We start from the raw sequence: 15,474 nt of genomic DNA on the forward strand, positions 1-15,474 counted from the left end.
AGCACTGAATAAAGAAGCACAGTCTAGTTCCACTCCTGCTTTCTGTTTTCCATTCCGTACTAGCAGAAATATCTTTCTGATGTCAGGAAATATTGGATTTGTCTTTTTGACTGAGCTGCAAACCATGCAAACTCCTTATTCTACTCTTCAGAACTCCTGCCCCAGAGCGGCTGTTCCCAACCCGGTCTTGGAGACTTGGTCTGGTTTCCTGGATATCCCTAATGAATATACATAGTACTTTCTTTCTGGGGGGGGGGGGGGGGGGGAAAAGTGCTGCTGCTCACAAGCAGGATGCATGCTTTTTTGAGGGTTCAAAGGGCAAATCAAGCAGGTAGAAAAAGAAGATACCAGCACCAGCAAGTACCCCCTTAAAAAGCCGTGAATATACATGAGATTTCTATGCATATTCATTTTGGCTATCCTGAAAACCAGACTGCTTTTGTTGTGCCTTCATTGACAAGTTTGGGAAACACTGCCCCAGAGGTTTCTATTCAAGTTTTATCCTAGACCCCGCTATCTCTGTAATACTTTGCATTCCCAATCCAGAATTTCTATCTTCCCTGAATAATTTCCATAGCTGTAAGTTAAAAATAAACAGCCTAGGCAGGTCCCAAGCTTATCGTGCTAGGTTGCTGGTTAATGAGACCATTAAGTCATAAAAGCCTGAATCGATGATCAGTCTAAGAATCAAAGGTTAAACCAAAGATCTTCGGCTCCTGCCTGACAGTTCCATGTTCCCCAAAGTGTTGTGCTGCCTTAGAGCAGGATCTGCAGCCAGACCAGAGCTCCGAGATACTGAAAAAGCACGGCTATAGGCAGGATCAACCTTCACGCACGGACGGGAGATCGTGGGCCTTTCCCTCTCATGCCATGGCAACTGCGTCTGCTCATCTAGGCACATTCCTCCTCCTCTTCCTGCTCTCCATCACCCCGGCTCTGGCACAACCTGGCCAAGGTACCCCAGGTGACATACACAGCATGCATGCAATGGATGTCCTCCTCAACAACAGCATTGTTTAACGAGAGCTCTCTCCTCTTTATTTATTTGGCCAGGATGCAGAGTGAACAACACGCAACCGAAAGTAGAAGAGAATAACCCACTAGGATATGTGGTTACCACTGTTCATGCTGATCTCAATCATCAACTTACCATTTCTCCTGGGGCAGATAGCAGCAAATTTGCAATTGTTGGCACAGACCTGATCTTGACAGAATCATTGGATTTTGAGGTAAGAAGAAATCCCAGATTAATACAGAGTCTATAATTTTGATTTCCACCGAAGTCCCTGTCACGCTGTAGTAAAATAGTATTCACTGTTTATAAGGGTAAGAGGAGAGGACCCTGGAGGGAGAGAACAGCAGTTAATACTCAACAATACATGGTGGCCAGGCTCAGGGTGAGCTCCAGAGGGAACTGCAGTCTGTGCTCTCTCCTTCAGATTTATTCAATAAACATACACATGCTTACTATGACTCCAACATCGCTCTAAGCTTCAACAGCAAGAGGAAATGTGGAAAAATGGATTTACACTCACAAAGAGGGGAGTAGCTGGCTTGTTACGGCGGTTACTACTCCAAACCAAATAAGCCTGATACTTCACCTTCAATGCATATACAACATAGTTCTCTGCTTCAACGACAGGGGAGAAGAAAAAAGGGTTCGCACTCACAAAGCGGGGAGTAGCTGGCTTGTTACGGTGGTTACTACCCCAAACCAAATGTGTCTGATACTTCACTTTCGATGCATATCCAGCATGGCTCTCTGCTTCAACAGCATAGGAGAAGACTGATACATCACGCATTTCCAGCATAGCTCCCTGCTTCAACAGCAGGGGAGAAGAAAAACAACCAATAAGGACTGTATAACATAGTCTGGGTAAAACAAATAAGCATGGGTGTAGCTTGCTTATTGTGGCGGTTACTACCCCTACTACCCCTAACTAATCAAGCTAGATATTTCAATGGTGGGGGTGGAAGGTAAATAGAACCAAGAGCTAAGAGAAACAGATAAGTATGAGAGAAAAAAATGTGTGAAGCTTGCTGGGCAGACTGGATGGGCCGTTTGGTCTTCTTCTGCCGTCATTTCTATGTTTCTATATGTTTCTATGTAAGAGTATGGGGCAAGGGGGTGGCCTGCTTGTTGCAGCGGTTGCTACCCCTAATTGAGCTGGATGTCACTTGGATGCAGATACAGAGCTGCTCTCTAAATTGGGTGGAGGGGAATTAGGGCTGGAGGGTACTGGAAGCCAATAGTAACCAGGTGGGAGAGAGAGAAAAGGGAAAAAAAATGGATAAAGTGCGTAGCTTGCTGGGGCAGACTTGATGGGCCGTTTGGTCTTCTTCTGCCGTCATTTCTATGTTTTCTATGGTGCTGTGATGGCTGGTCTAAATTCATAGGTGAATAAAAAGGGAATAAAGCCCAAGGTAGTTGGGGAATGTGGATTAGTAGCACTACAGTCTCAGCATACTCTGGGCCCAATTAAGCTGGAAGCCCAAAAGAGCAGGGGAAACATTTTAACTAAAAAAAAACAAAACCCAACTCTGACACAAGTATGAGTTATCAAAATATATACACTGTTTTAAAAGGTAAGAGGTAAAATGTGCATGTGTGTGTGAGAGAGTGGGAGTGCATGTATGTGTGTGTGAGAGAGAATGGGAGCACGTGTGTGAGTGTGTGAGACAGAGAGAGAATGGGAGTGCACGTTTGTGTGTGTGTGTGTGTGAGAGAGAACATGTGTGTGTGTGTGTGTAAAGAGGAATTTTTTAAATCCTTATTTGTTTTAATTATTGCTTAGTGTTTGATATGATTGCTGTTTTGAAATATTTTATTGGTGTTTAGGACATTTTTGATATTCTATTTATTAACTGGTTTGAAATATTTATTCATTTTATAAATATGGTTTTACTTGGGGAGATCACGTGATGCACTGAGGGAGGAGGATGTGATTCCTTACCTCTAGGCGTCCAGCCTTCAGCATCAAACCCCATCTGCCATCACAAAACCCAGATAAGTTTGCTTAAATATTCGGGGCATTAGCTCTTCATCTAGCCATTGTTCTTGCCTGGCATGCCAGCTCGCCCTGCGAAACTGGCCAAGGATAAGGGGAAAGAAGTTCCCACCTCCCTCTCCAGACCCTGTCATGGGCTGCCGATGGCCCCGGCAAACCGATTGCCGTGCCGGCGCTAGCCGAGATTAAAGCCGCGGTCTTAGAGGCACTGGGGCCCTGATTTAAAAATTATTTCTGCTGCAGTTGGCGAAATTTCGGCAATCTGAATAAATTTGAGAGCCGTTTCGCTGACCTCGAGGATCGCGTGTCAGAGGCACAAGATGGCCTCCAGACAGCGCAGCTCGATATCGCTGCACTGAGGGCAGAGGTGGAGAAGAATTCTGCTAAACCCGAGGACCTGGAAAACCGATCCAGGAGGTCCAACTTACGTTTTGTAGGTCTGCCAGAATCATTGGATGATCGCACCCTCCCTGCCCTGCTTGAATCATGGCTGACTCAGGAGCTCTCTCTTCCCCCAGCACATGGTCACCTGCGCATCGAACGTGCACATCGGCTGGGCGCCCAGAAACCTGATGCCACGAGGCCGCGAGTAGTGGTGGCAAAAAATTTTTAACTTCACACACAAGCAGGAAATCATGACAGCCATGCGGAAGGGCCGAGCACTGCATTATGAGAACCACAGGGTGCATATTTTCCAGGATTTCTCTGCCGCGGTTGTGGCTCAGAGACGGGCCATGGCTCCAATTTGTTCTCAACTACTGGCGCAGGGCTTTCGTGTTTTACCCAGTTCGTTTACGGGTGGCGGCTGATGCTGGGGTGTCGTGGTACACTTTGCCCTGGGAAGCCAAATCCTTATTGAAGGAGACAGGGTCTGCCATTACTGGATCCAAAGCTGTTCAGTTTTCCGAGCAGGACACTTGTTTCAAGCAGTGTGTGTTCCTGGGCTCACATGGATTCAGGGACTGGATGTCTCTTATTCCCATCAAGAGCTATTTTTTTTCCTTCACAGTCCAGGCAGTCTGCAGCCTTTCTCTGGGTTTTTTTTTTTTCTGTTTTTGTGCTCTCTGGATTGGAGACTGCATAATTTTTTTGTTTTCTTTGGTCTCTGCTGGAAGTGGCTTAGTGGTGCCAAGTTTTTTCCTAATACATGGGCCTGCTCTAGTTTAAGCAATGTAATTATACAGAGGGAAATGCCTTTTTAGCTAAACTCTCTGATATCACATAACGATATCACATCACAGAGAGACCACATACATGTAAATTATAATTTATCATTTATTAGAAATCACAAGGTGTTTACCTATCTAGACATTTAAAATCTAAACTCACACATTCATCCATCAATCACACACCAACCATATAAAAACATCTGTGTTGCACAAATAATATTCAATAATCCAAGATTACAATCGATTACCTACATACATTTTACATCAATATAACAATGTCAGGTGTGTAGAACTATTACTGCATTGAAGTTATTCATCTCATTTTTATTCCCATATTTCTCTGTGTTTGTCCAACAAAGGATCTCCTTGTTTCGCCTTTCAATCAGGCTTCCTCAGGGACTCAGATATCATATAGCAGATTATATCTCTCAAGACTTTTATTTCTTAAGACTTTTATTCTTGTTCCACCACTAAAAAAACCAAAAACAGGTTTTTTTTACCTCCAAAAGCCAATCAACATGGTTAATGAATATTCTGTAAACCCAAAGCTTACCTCTCATAAATTGTAAGTCTTCACCACATTTCATTATACCATCGATATAACCCAAGGTCATTTTCAGCTGTGGGCACACCTTCCCAGAACTGCTTTTGACCACTACTATTTTCCATCTATAATGAACAACCAAAACGTTATGTAAAACCTCCACTACATTGCTATACCCCCATCATATTCTCCCCCATATCACATAATTTACTCACGCCTCTTAATAGTGCAAAACGTTACAACCAAAACCGCCGCTTGTTCCAGTCTTTAAATCACTCATAATTCAAACGACACATCAAAATCAATTCAATTAGGAACCTTGCGTGTTGTGCTTCATTATATCTATTCAAAAACAATGATAAATAATTCTTTATAAATCACTTTCTCAATACAAACTTACCATTACTTTGTAGCACTCCTAACCACAAACATTTCACCTCCGCATTTCAGACTCGTACTGAATTGCATAAATTTTTCAGACGGTTACATATTCGAGAATTTTTCTCTAATGAGGATACTTCATATGAGAGAGGGGGCCTATATAAACCGTCTAAATGGGTACCTCCAACTCCCCCAAGTCATTTGTTACAAACATTTCAAACATTGGTGTTAGCTGAAGTTGATCAAATAGATGAACAGATTGAATATTTGCAATATAATCTCTCCAAGGATGAATGGAGAGCCCTCAAACAGTTGAGGGATGATCTCTCCATAAAAATCGTGGCCGCTGATAAAGGAGGTGGAATAGTATGTAGGTAATCGATTGTAATCTTGGATTATTGAATATTATTTGTGCAACACAGATGTTTTTATATGGTTGGTGTGTGATTGATGGATGAATGTGTGAGTTTAGATTTTAAATGTCTAGATAGGTAAACACCTTGTGATTTCTAATAAATGATAAATTATAATTTACACTAGTTTAAGCAATGACATTGCCCAGAATTTTTTTTGGAGATACCTTTTTCTTTTCTTGCTTTTTTATCTCTGACCCAATGTGTGGCCTCTGAAGGGGCTGGTTATAAGCTTGCCGAGGGACTATATGGACTGTTAACTTTTCTGTTCCCTTGTTTGTCTCTCACGTCTTTTTCTTTTCAATGTTCTCTTATGTGATGTGGAGGCTGCTCTTTGTTTTATACACCTTCTTTATTCTGTTTATATTTAGCTACGTTCCGCTATGTGTATAGCCTGTCTAATTATTTTCAGCCTCTTTGAGAAGTTTGTCCTCTTTGCGCCACCTTGGAGGCTATGTGGGTTTATAATTGTTTATAATCCTCATAGTTCGCGGGATTATGATTGTTCATATTCCTCCAGTGGGCGATGAATTCTTTTTCTTATTTTCTCAAGGATGTTCATGTGTTATGCGGGGTATCCTTGCTGACATGATATTTACTTTTTGACATATTTTCTATAACCATTTCTTCTTTGTTAATTGCTTACCTTAGATGCAGTTGGGGTTTGGGTGGGGGGTGGGATGGGATGGGATGTGCCAGCATGGCAGTGTTCTCAAGGTTATATTGGGGGTCGTAAAAGTTATTGCCAAGCTACGGGGGGGTATTTTTGGGGAGGTTGGGGTTTTGGGGTGTTGGGATTGTATGTTTATGGTCCACTCTGTGATTTCTCATCAGGCATGTTTACTTGTTACTTGTACGTCACTCAGTCATCCAGTGCTGTGCGGCTGGAGGTCCCGGCTGGGAGGGACTCTGCTGCCGATGATCTTGCTTGGTTCTTTTTTGAGAAGCTTACATTTGATATCTCTCTAGTAATGTCACTGGTTTAATTACTTGGGAATGTTTGTGGGATAAACTCACCTATTAAAAGGTCCAAGATCCACTCCCTTCTTAAGCGCAAGCGAGCGAATATTGCGTTTTTACAAGAAACTCATCTTACTGATGTTGAGCATGATAAGTTAAGTAGATAAGAACATAAGAAAATGCCATACTGGGTCAGACCAAGGGTCCATCAAGCCCAGCATCCTGTTTCCAACAGTGGCCAATCTAGGCCATAAGAACCTGGCAAGTACCCAAAAACTAAGTCTATTCCATGTTACCATTGCTAATGGCAGTGGCTATTCTCTAAGTGAACTTTATAGCAGGTAATGGACTTCTCCTCCAAGAACTTATCCAATCCTTTTTTAAACACAGCTATACTAACTGCACTGACCACATCCTCTGGTAACAAATTCCAGAGTTTAATTGTCCGTTGAGTAAAAAAGAACTTTCTCCGATTAGTTTTAAATGTGCCCCATGCTAACTTCAAGGAGTGCCCCCTAGTCTTTCTACTATCCGAAAGAGTAAATAACCGATTCACATCTACCCGTTCTAGACCTCTCATGATTTTAAACACCTCTATCATATCCCCCCTCAGTCGTCTCTTCTCCAAGCTGAAAAGTCCTAACCTCTTTAGTCTTTCCTCGTAGGGAAGACTAAAGATGCTGGGAAGGGGAGGTTTATTATGCCTCTGGTACCTCTAAATCTGCAGGAGTAGTCATTTGGATTAGTAAACATGTTTCTCTTCAGGTTCATACTACGATTAAAGACCCCTTAGGGCGCTATATTATTTTGGTGGCTGAACTACAACAAACTAGGGTGATTCTGTGTAATATATATGCCCCCAGTAATTACAGTCCTAGCTTCTGCCGGGAGGTATATAAATTGTTATTACCATATGCAGAAGACTGTTTGCTGTTGGGAGGGGACTTTAATACCATCCGAGATGATCAACTTGATAGATCATCCCCTTCGGGATCACGGACTAGCTTTGGGAAGGGCCTCTCCTTTTTGGAACGGTCCTTGCACTTGGTGGATGTTTGGCATGTCCTGCATCCGGGAGAGAAAGATTTTACTCATATATCTCGTGCCCATGGTACCTTATCTCGCCTTGATTACTTTCTCATCAGTGCACATAGCCTTTCTGAGGTGGGGGCAGTGACTATTGAGGAAATTATAATCTCTGACCATGCTCCGGGACGTTTGGATTTGCGAATTGGGAATCATAACCCTGTCACCTTTCGTTGGCGATTTCCCTTTTACTTAGCTAATGATGTTAAATTTCAAGAGTACCTACATGCCCGCTGGTTGGATTACACCATTCTAAATGCCCAGCATGTGAAGACATCGGCTTTGTTTTGGTACACTGCCAAGACTGTTTTGAGGGGCAATATTATCTCCTATATGGCTCACCAGAAACGGGCTATTGATCACAGAATTCTGACATTAACTGCTAAAGGCTTTATAAGACCATCCAAGTCTCTTGCGCCAGCAGGAGACTTGGATGGTCTTATAAAGCCTTTTTGGAGGTTTTCCTGAATATATTCGGACATGGCTTTATTCTCTGCCACGGACACCCTACCCTACCCTACCCTTGGGTGGCTCCGTATTAGGCTTTAGATTAATAGCGCAGTCATAAGGTCTGTGAGGCAGTAGTACATCTGCGGCTTCTTTAGAAAAAACATCTTGGAAAGATACATATTGAGGCGGCAACCCTGGCATTACTGGGGTGGTAGGCAGACAAGGTAATGGAGCTACCTCCATCAGGCATTTATCATGGCAGTCTGGACCCCATCTTGACAGTTCCAGTGTAGCCCAATTGAATTGAGGCATATCCTGCTGTAGCCAAGGTAATCCCAGTACTATAGGGTGCATGGCCTTCTCTAACACAAAGAAGGAGATGCTCTCCAAATGGAGGGCACCGGTCTGTAGACAACTGGTTCTGTGAGTAGTGTTACTTCACCCGGTAAGGGCTGCCCATGGATGTATGAAAGAAGTAGTGGAGACTTCATAGTGGAAGTGGGGATCCATAGGTGCTCCCCTAATCGTTGTAGAATGAAATTACCTCCAGCCCTGGAGTCCACTAGGGCAAGAGTCTGGTACTCTAAGGGGCGGATTTTAAGAGCCCTGCTCGCCTAAATCCGCCCAAAACCGGGCGGATTTAGGCGAGCAGGGCCCTGCGCGCCGGGAAGCCTATTTTACATAGGCCTACCGGCGCGCGCAGAGCCCGGGACTCGCGTAAGTCCCGGGGTTCTCCAAGGGGGGGCGTGTCGGGGGGCGGGCCCGGTCGTCACGGCATTTCAGGGGTGTGTCGGCAGCATTTGGGGGGCGGTTACGGGGCGTGGCTATGGCCCGGGGCGGTCCGGGGGCGTGGCCGCGCCCTCCGTACCCGCCCCCAGGTCGCTGCTCGGCGCGCAGGAGGCCCGCTCGCGCGCGGGGATTTACGCCTCCCTCCGGGAGGCGTAAATCCCCGGAGAAAGGTAAGGGGGAGGTGTAGACAGGGCCGGGCGGGTGGGTTAGGTAGAGGAAGGGAGGGGAAGGTGAGGGGAGGGCGTTAGAGGATTCCCTCCAAGGCCGCTCCGATTTCGGAGCGGCCTTGGAGGGAACGGGGGTAGGCTGCGCGGCTCGGCGTGCGCCGGCTATACAAAATCCATAGCCTCGCGCGCGCCGATCCAGGTTTTTAGCAGATACGCCTGGAGCGCAAACAAAAGTAGGCTATTCGCGCTCCTTTTAAAATCCGCCCCTAAGGGTCCGCAGATCAAAGATACAGGAAGAGAGAGCGGAGGAGAAGAAGTGGTGAGACCTAGGAAGAGTCCTCCTGCAGGACTTAGGTCTGCCCGTTTCCCGGACATATAGGGCAAGTTTGGACAGCATGACTGGCTTGTCCACAGTACATACACAGCCCTAATTTCTTCCGCGTTCTTCTCTCTTTTGATGTCAGATGGCTGCGGTCTAGTTGCATAGGTTCTTCTTCGCTGGCTGCTGGGACCGAAGGAACAGGCCTGGGTGTGGACTTGACTCGAACTTCACCCAGAAAGGTTTTCCTGGGAGTCTTGGTCTCTTGAACCTTGTCGCGAAGTTGGCGATCAATCCTTGTAGCCAATTTCACTAGTTCAGCCATGGTCTCAGGCATTTTACGAGCGGCGAGCTCGTCTTTCAGGCAAGAGTTCAGTCCTTCAAAGAAGAGGGTCTTCAGGCATCTCGTGTCCCAGGATAATTCAGACGCCAGTGTCTTGAATTTGATAGCGAAGTCAGCAAGTGGTTTGTTACCTTGCTTCAGGTGAACCAAAGAAGATCCTGCAATGGTATACTGGGCAGGATCATCAAAAACTGATTTAAACAGTTCGAGAAATACTTCAATGTCATGAAGAATTGGATCCTCGCGCTCCCACAGCGAAGAGGCCCAAGACTATGCTCGTCCATCTAGATACGATAGGATATAGGTGGTCTTGGCATAAGCTGTGGGGAAATGGCCAGGTTGTAATGAAAAGTGCATGCAGCACTGGTTAATGAAGTCTCTGCATCTCCAAACTTCTCCCGAGAAGCGGATGGGAGCTGCTAGAGGCACAGTTGTCTTGTCTGTCACCTCAGATGGTTTAGCTTCTTTACCTGAGGTGGAAGGCGAGTTCAATCGTATGTGCAGTAGATTAAATGCATCGTTCAGTCCCTCCAGCACAGACTGCTGCTCGGAGATCCGCTGGGCCAGGCCTGGAATGCCCTGCAATGCCGTGAACGTCTGCTGAGCCGGATCCATGGAGTTAGCAATCTGTTGTGGTTTTGGTGGATCCTTGGGTGCTGTGGATCCTTGGGTGCTGTGGGGGAGGAGCCCCATGAGGAGCCACAGCACTGGGCTAGACTCGTACTACACAAACACACAATAGTTCTTTATTAGACAGCTTGAAGGGAGCCACCAGAGTTGGCAGTAGTGAGTAGTTGCATTCTCAGGGACCTTGGCAGAGGGAGCCCTTCTCTCCTTGATGACATCAGCAGGTTCCGCAGCAGGTTTCCCAGCTAGGAGCTACTGTGGATGAGATAGACTGAGAGTTAGAGAACTCACTAGGTGTTTGCTGTTGGTATGCGATTCCACAAGGTATGTTGTAGAAGGTAAAGGCACCGAGGCAGGGAGAGCAGGCCCTCAAGGAGCGAGTATCTGTTCCCTGTAAGGCACCTGAAATAAAGCAGAGGGCCCCCGAAGAGCGGGTACCCAGGTTAGCAGTTACCCCGAAGGGCAGAGAGAGAACTTCCTGTGGCAGCACGGAAGTGGCAGAGTAGCGCAGACAGGAACGGATTCGAGTCCTTGCTAACTCAATGAGCTAGCAAACTAGTGAAGGTAATATACCCGGATGGCGTGATGTCAGCATGAGGGAACGCCCTCGAGGTTCGTGCCAAGGGTGGTACAAAGATGTGGGTTGCAATGGCGGGAGGCTGCACCATAGCTGTTCCGGGGACGCCAGAGAGGCTTGTAGATGCGGCGGTAGCCATCTTTCTCAGGTAAGCAGGAGGAGCCGTGAATTTAAGTTACAATCTTCTAAAGTGTGTGTATTAACTCAGCTGCCCAGTGCTGAATCAACTACCTAAGTTAACTGAATGTAATCTGCTCCAAAGTGCCTGAAAGGCACTTTGGAGCAGATTATAAGTAAATCAATGCATACATTACATAGATACAAACTAGTAGACTTAAAAATGGGTGGTAATTGAGCATTGGGCGCATACCTGGCTATTGTTGGCCATGGTAGCCACAGGAGCTAAGTCCTGACAAGTAGGAGGGCTGCTGCGATGGGCACAGAAGCCAGGGTGAGAACCCGGGTGAGCTACAAAAGTGGCAGATCTTGGTGGTAGTAGTAAATATTGAAAGGAGAATGTTGAAGGCCAAAGTGGAGAAGGAATGCATGTGATAAGCAGTTGAACATGGGCCAGTCAGTAACAAGAGATAGGCGAGCGCCATCTGGATGGAATGAGTAATGCCCTCCTTTGCCTTTGGCAATCAAAAGGGAGTAAGCTTCAGAATCCCAAACCCATAGTGGTGGAGATATGAGAGGTAACTGATTCCAGTGAAGCTGTAACCCATATTGTTGTAACCCGTCTACAATACTAGACGAGTTACAACAATACATACATATTCAGTTACAAAAAACATAACATTCTAAAACAACTTAAAACTTAAATAGGTAAGACATAAAACATACTAAAACTCATTAAAAAAAATAAAATTTGTTTGTGAAGAACAGGTTGCCCTGCCACTTTGGTGACTCTAGATAATCTTGGGCAGATCTCATGTCCCCGTGATGGTGATGATACATTCAGATGCCTGTCTTTCCTATCAACTTTTGATTTATTTTCCATACCATGGTGACGAAGGGCAATGGGGAATAAGGATTTGATTCCAGGGAAGCCTGAGAAATGATTACCACAGTCAGGTAAGGCAAGAGTCGTGCAAATTACCGACTCCTGACTTGAGTGGTCATGATGAAAGATAACAAGAAAAGACTTTCTAGGCCCTGCAATTGGACTGAGTAGCATTTGCCAAGATTGTTTTCATTAATCAAGAAGGAAGTCGGAATTTAGAAGATGATCAGATACTGTTGCCTCAGTTACACAGATATAAGCCCTCTGAGAAGAAGGGATAATATGTGCAGCCAGGACCAATGTCCCCTCCCCCCGGCTCCTCACAGGCTCGTATTATCATTATTTTGGTTTTATCTGCATGTTTCTGTTTCTAATTTATAGTCTATTTCTATATTAGGTAAGGGTCGGTCTCAGTTTTGCCTGTTTGTGACAGAAATGCAGTATTTCTAGCATATAGTTTCTCTGTAGTAGTAGTCCAGCTTGTTCTGTTATTCCAGTAGGTGGTGTATTAATGTTCTAGGGCCTGGTGTAGTATTTGCATTGCTGCTTTTTCTTAAGGTTGCTGTTATTTGAATCCTGAGATCCAGTGCTGTGACTGTATGGCAAGGTTTTAGATGTCTCTTTCTTTGCAAGAGTTTGTGCTACTTCACAAAATAGCAGTGGAGGGTTATTTTTTGCTGAGGTGACACCAGAATTTGAAATTTGTTTTCATGTTAGTTGTAATGTGAATTGCCCTAGCTCTGTGCTGCACTTGTTCTGATGATTAATTATATTTTATTGTATTACATGTTGGATCTGATTGTTTTCTATACTTGTGCATTTATAAACTGAAATAAATATAAAATAAATTATGATTAATAAGGAATTTTTAATGCTGGTAAGTGCTTGAAATAATTGAAGTAAATTATTTTAAAGTTTCATACATGATGCATAATGGCTGTTGCAAATTACTTAGAAAGCCATTCTAGGGTGCAGTATATGGCATTATTTATCAGTGAGAAAACAACTAGTAGTCCTGCAAGCCTACAGGCCACCCATGGTTAACCATGTATCCACCCAAAAAATCAATTCTGGCTACGCCACTGGTCCACACACTTCCTAAACTGATCATCTTTGCACAACCCCTCCTGCTCCAAGCAAAGAACCCCTTCCCCCCCCCCCCCCCCCCACCCCGGTAGTAGGCAACTTCCGCTGACGCCCCCCCAACACTTCCCTCTGCCCATATGCCCCCTTCCAAAAAACATTAGGGCCTGTTGGTCCAGGGTGGGACCCCTCTTCTTCCTCCCCTCAAAAAAATACACTGGAGGTCTAGGATGGCCCTAGTATCCCCCCTCCAGACCCCCTACCTAAAAGAAGAGTTGTTAATGGTATATAGGCAGCCTACAGTACAGTCCGCCCTAGCTCCAGGCATATCCAACACGATTGTCCAAAATGACACCGACTGGCCATTGCCCTTATCACGGCTTAGTAAATCTAGGTCTTAAATTGTGAGCCCTCTGGGACTAGGGAAATTAGGTATTTCCCTAGTCCCAGAGGGCTCACAATTTAAGACCTGAATGCATCCTGAAGATACCTGAATGCATCCACTAAGAAGTGCTAAAAGGCAGCATAAACATAAACAGAATACAGCAGAAGCCTTGAATGTGCAAGATGACCACCAGTTGGCAGGATAAGGAAACTATGCAGAAATAAAGCCTGCACACAGCATTAGCAACAAAACCAGAAAGGTTGCTGTAGGAAGACACTGTGAAAGCAGGACAAATGTGAAAAGAACAGACCATCTGTGGAGACAGGATAGTAAATAACAGTAGATAAAGACCAAAATGGGCCAGTCTAGTCTGCCCAGCAAATGGTTAGGGTTGTAACTGCCGCTCCATGGAGGTTACCGCAATGCAGGTTCTGTAAAGGGTTTCAACTCTCGCTCTGTACAGGTTACCCTGTTGTAACATAGTAATGACGGCAGAAAAGGACCAAATGGTCCATCCAGTCTGCCCAGCAAGCTTCTTATGATATCTGCCGCACCGTGCAGGTTACCCCATGTTTCTTTTAAGGGTAACAACTGCCGCTTCATGCAATTATCCCCAAGCTTTATGATAATCCATAAAAAATTTACTGCTAGCGACATTCAGACAGTGCTGCTTGATGTGCTTTGCTTATGGACTTGGACATCAAAGCCATCCTGTGCTTTTTCCCCAAAATCTGCATATTGGTACCTCTGACTGTAAATGTCACAGCCCGTATTGGTTGTTGTTTGAATGCAGTTTTTCTCCCCCACTCCCTCCCCTCCACAGTCAAAATGGAGAGTGATATTTTTTCAGTTGCGGCAAAAGCATCAAGGATTATTGGTCAAGGGTGGTAACTGGCAAGTAAACCCCATGCACCTTTTTCTTTATTTCCAGCCTATAGCCTTTAGGGATGCACAGTGTTTATCCCATTGCCCCTTTGAATTCTTTCATTATTTTTGTCTTCACCACCTCCTCTGGAAGGGCATTCCAGGCATTCATACCCTCTCCATGAAGAAATATTTCTTGACATTGTTTCTGAGTCAGCGCCACTGGAGTTTCATTTCATGACCCTTAGTTGTGTTTCCTTTCCATCAGAAAAGATTCAAAGTTCATATTTTTCAGGTATCTGAAATACTGGAATACTGTGTACAATTCTGGTCGCCGCATCTCAAAAAAAGATATAGTTGCGATGGAGAAGGTACAGAGAAGGGCAGCCTAAATGATAAAGGGGATGGAACAGCTCCACTATGAGGAAAGGCTGAAGAGGTTAGGGCTGTTCAGCTTGGAGAAGAGACGGCTGAGGGGGGATATGATAGAGGTCTTTAAGATCATGAGAGGTCTTGAAGGAGTAGATGTGAATCGGTTATTTACACTTTCGAATAATAGAAGAACTAGGGGGCATTTCATGAAGTTAGCAAGTAGCACATTTAAGACTAATCGGAGAAAATACTTTTTCACTCAACACACAATAAAGCTCTGGAATTTGTTGCCAGAGAATGTGGTTAATGCAGTTAGTGTAGCTGGGTTCAAAAAAGGTTTGGATAAGTTCTTGGAGAAGTCCATTAACGGCTATTAATCAAATTTACTTAGGGAATAGCCACTGCTATTAATTGCATCAGTGGCATGGGATCTTCTTAGTGTTTGGGTAATTGCCAGGTTCTTGTGGCCTGGTTTGGCCTCTGTTGGAAACAGGATACTGGGCTTGATGGACCCTTGGTCTGACCCAGCATGGCAATTTCTTATGTTCTTAAGGTCTGTATCCTATCTCCTCTGTACCTCCTCTCTTCCAGGGTATACATATTCAGATTCTTCAGCCTCTCCTCATAAGTCTTCCAATGCTGATCTCTCACCATTTTGGTTGCTCTTCTTTGGATCGCCTCTATCCTGTCTTTATCCTTTTTGAGATACGGGCACCAGTATTGAAGGCAATACTCCAGGTGAAGGACCTGTACAAGGGGATTATCACCTCCTTTTTCTTACTCGATATTCCTCTCTCTATGCAGCCCAGCATTCTTCTGGCTTTAGCTATCGACTTGTTACATTGCTTCACCATCTTTAGATCGCTAGAACAGCCTTTCATCCCCCCATCACATACAGCTCTTTTGGATTACTCCACCCCAGATGCATGACTGC

General features: G+C 44.8%; 1 protein-coding gene across 2 annotated transcripts in view; it reads left to right on the plus strand.

The window, feature by feature from the left end:
* The first annotated feature begins 730 nt into the window (after positions 1-730).
* LOC115079390 (cadherin-related family member 5-like) overlaps positions 731-15,474 on the plus strand; it is a 208,628-nt gene continuing 193,884 nt past the window's right edge. Inside the window, exons 1-2 of one of the 2 annotated variants that reach the window (XR_003853278.1) lie at positions 731-964; positions 1,054-1,229. The gene's annotated coding sequence lies outside the window, so the exon portion shown is untranslated. The remainder of the gene's footprint in view (positions 965-1,053; positions 1,230-15,474) is intronic. The other variant, XR_003853279.1, reaches the window with a different exon arrangement.

The sequence above is a fragment of the Rhinatrema bivittatum genome, chromosome 17 (genome assembly GCF_901001135.1).
Source record: "Rhinatrema bivittatum chromosome 17, aRhiBiv1.1, whole genome shotgun sequence".
Classification (NCBI taxonomy): Eukaryota; Metazoa; Chordata; class Amphibia; order Gymnophiona; family Rhinatrematidae; genus Rhinatrema; species Rhinatrema bivittatum.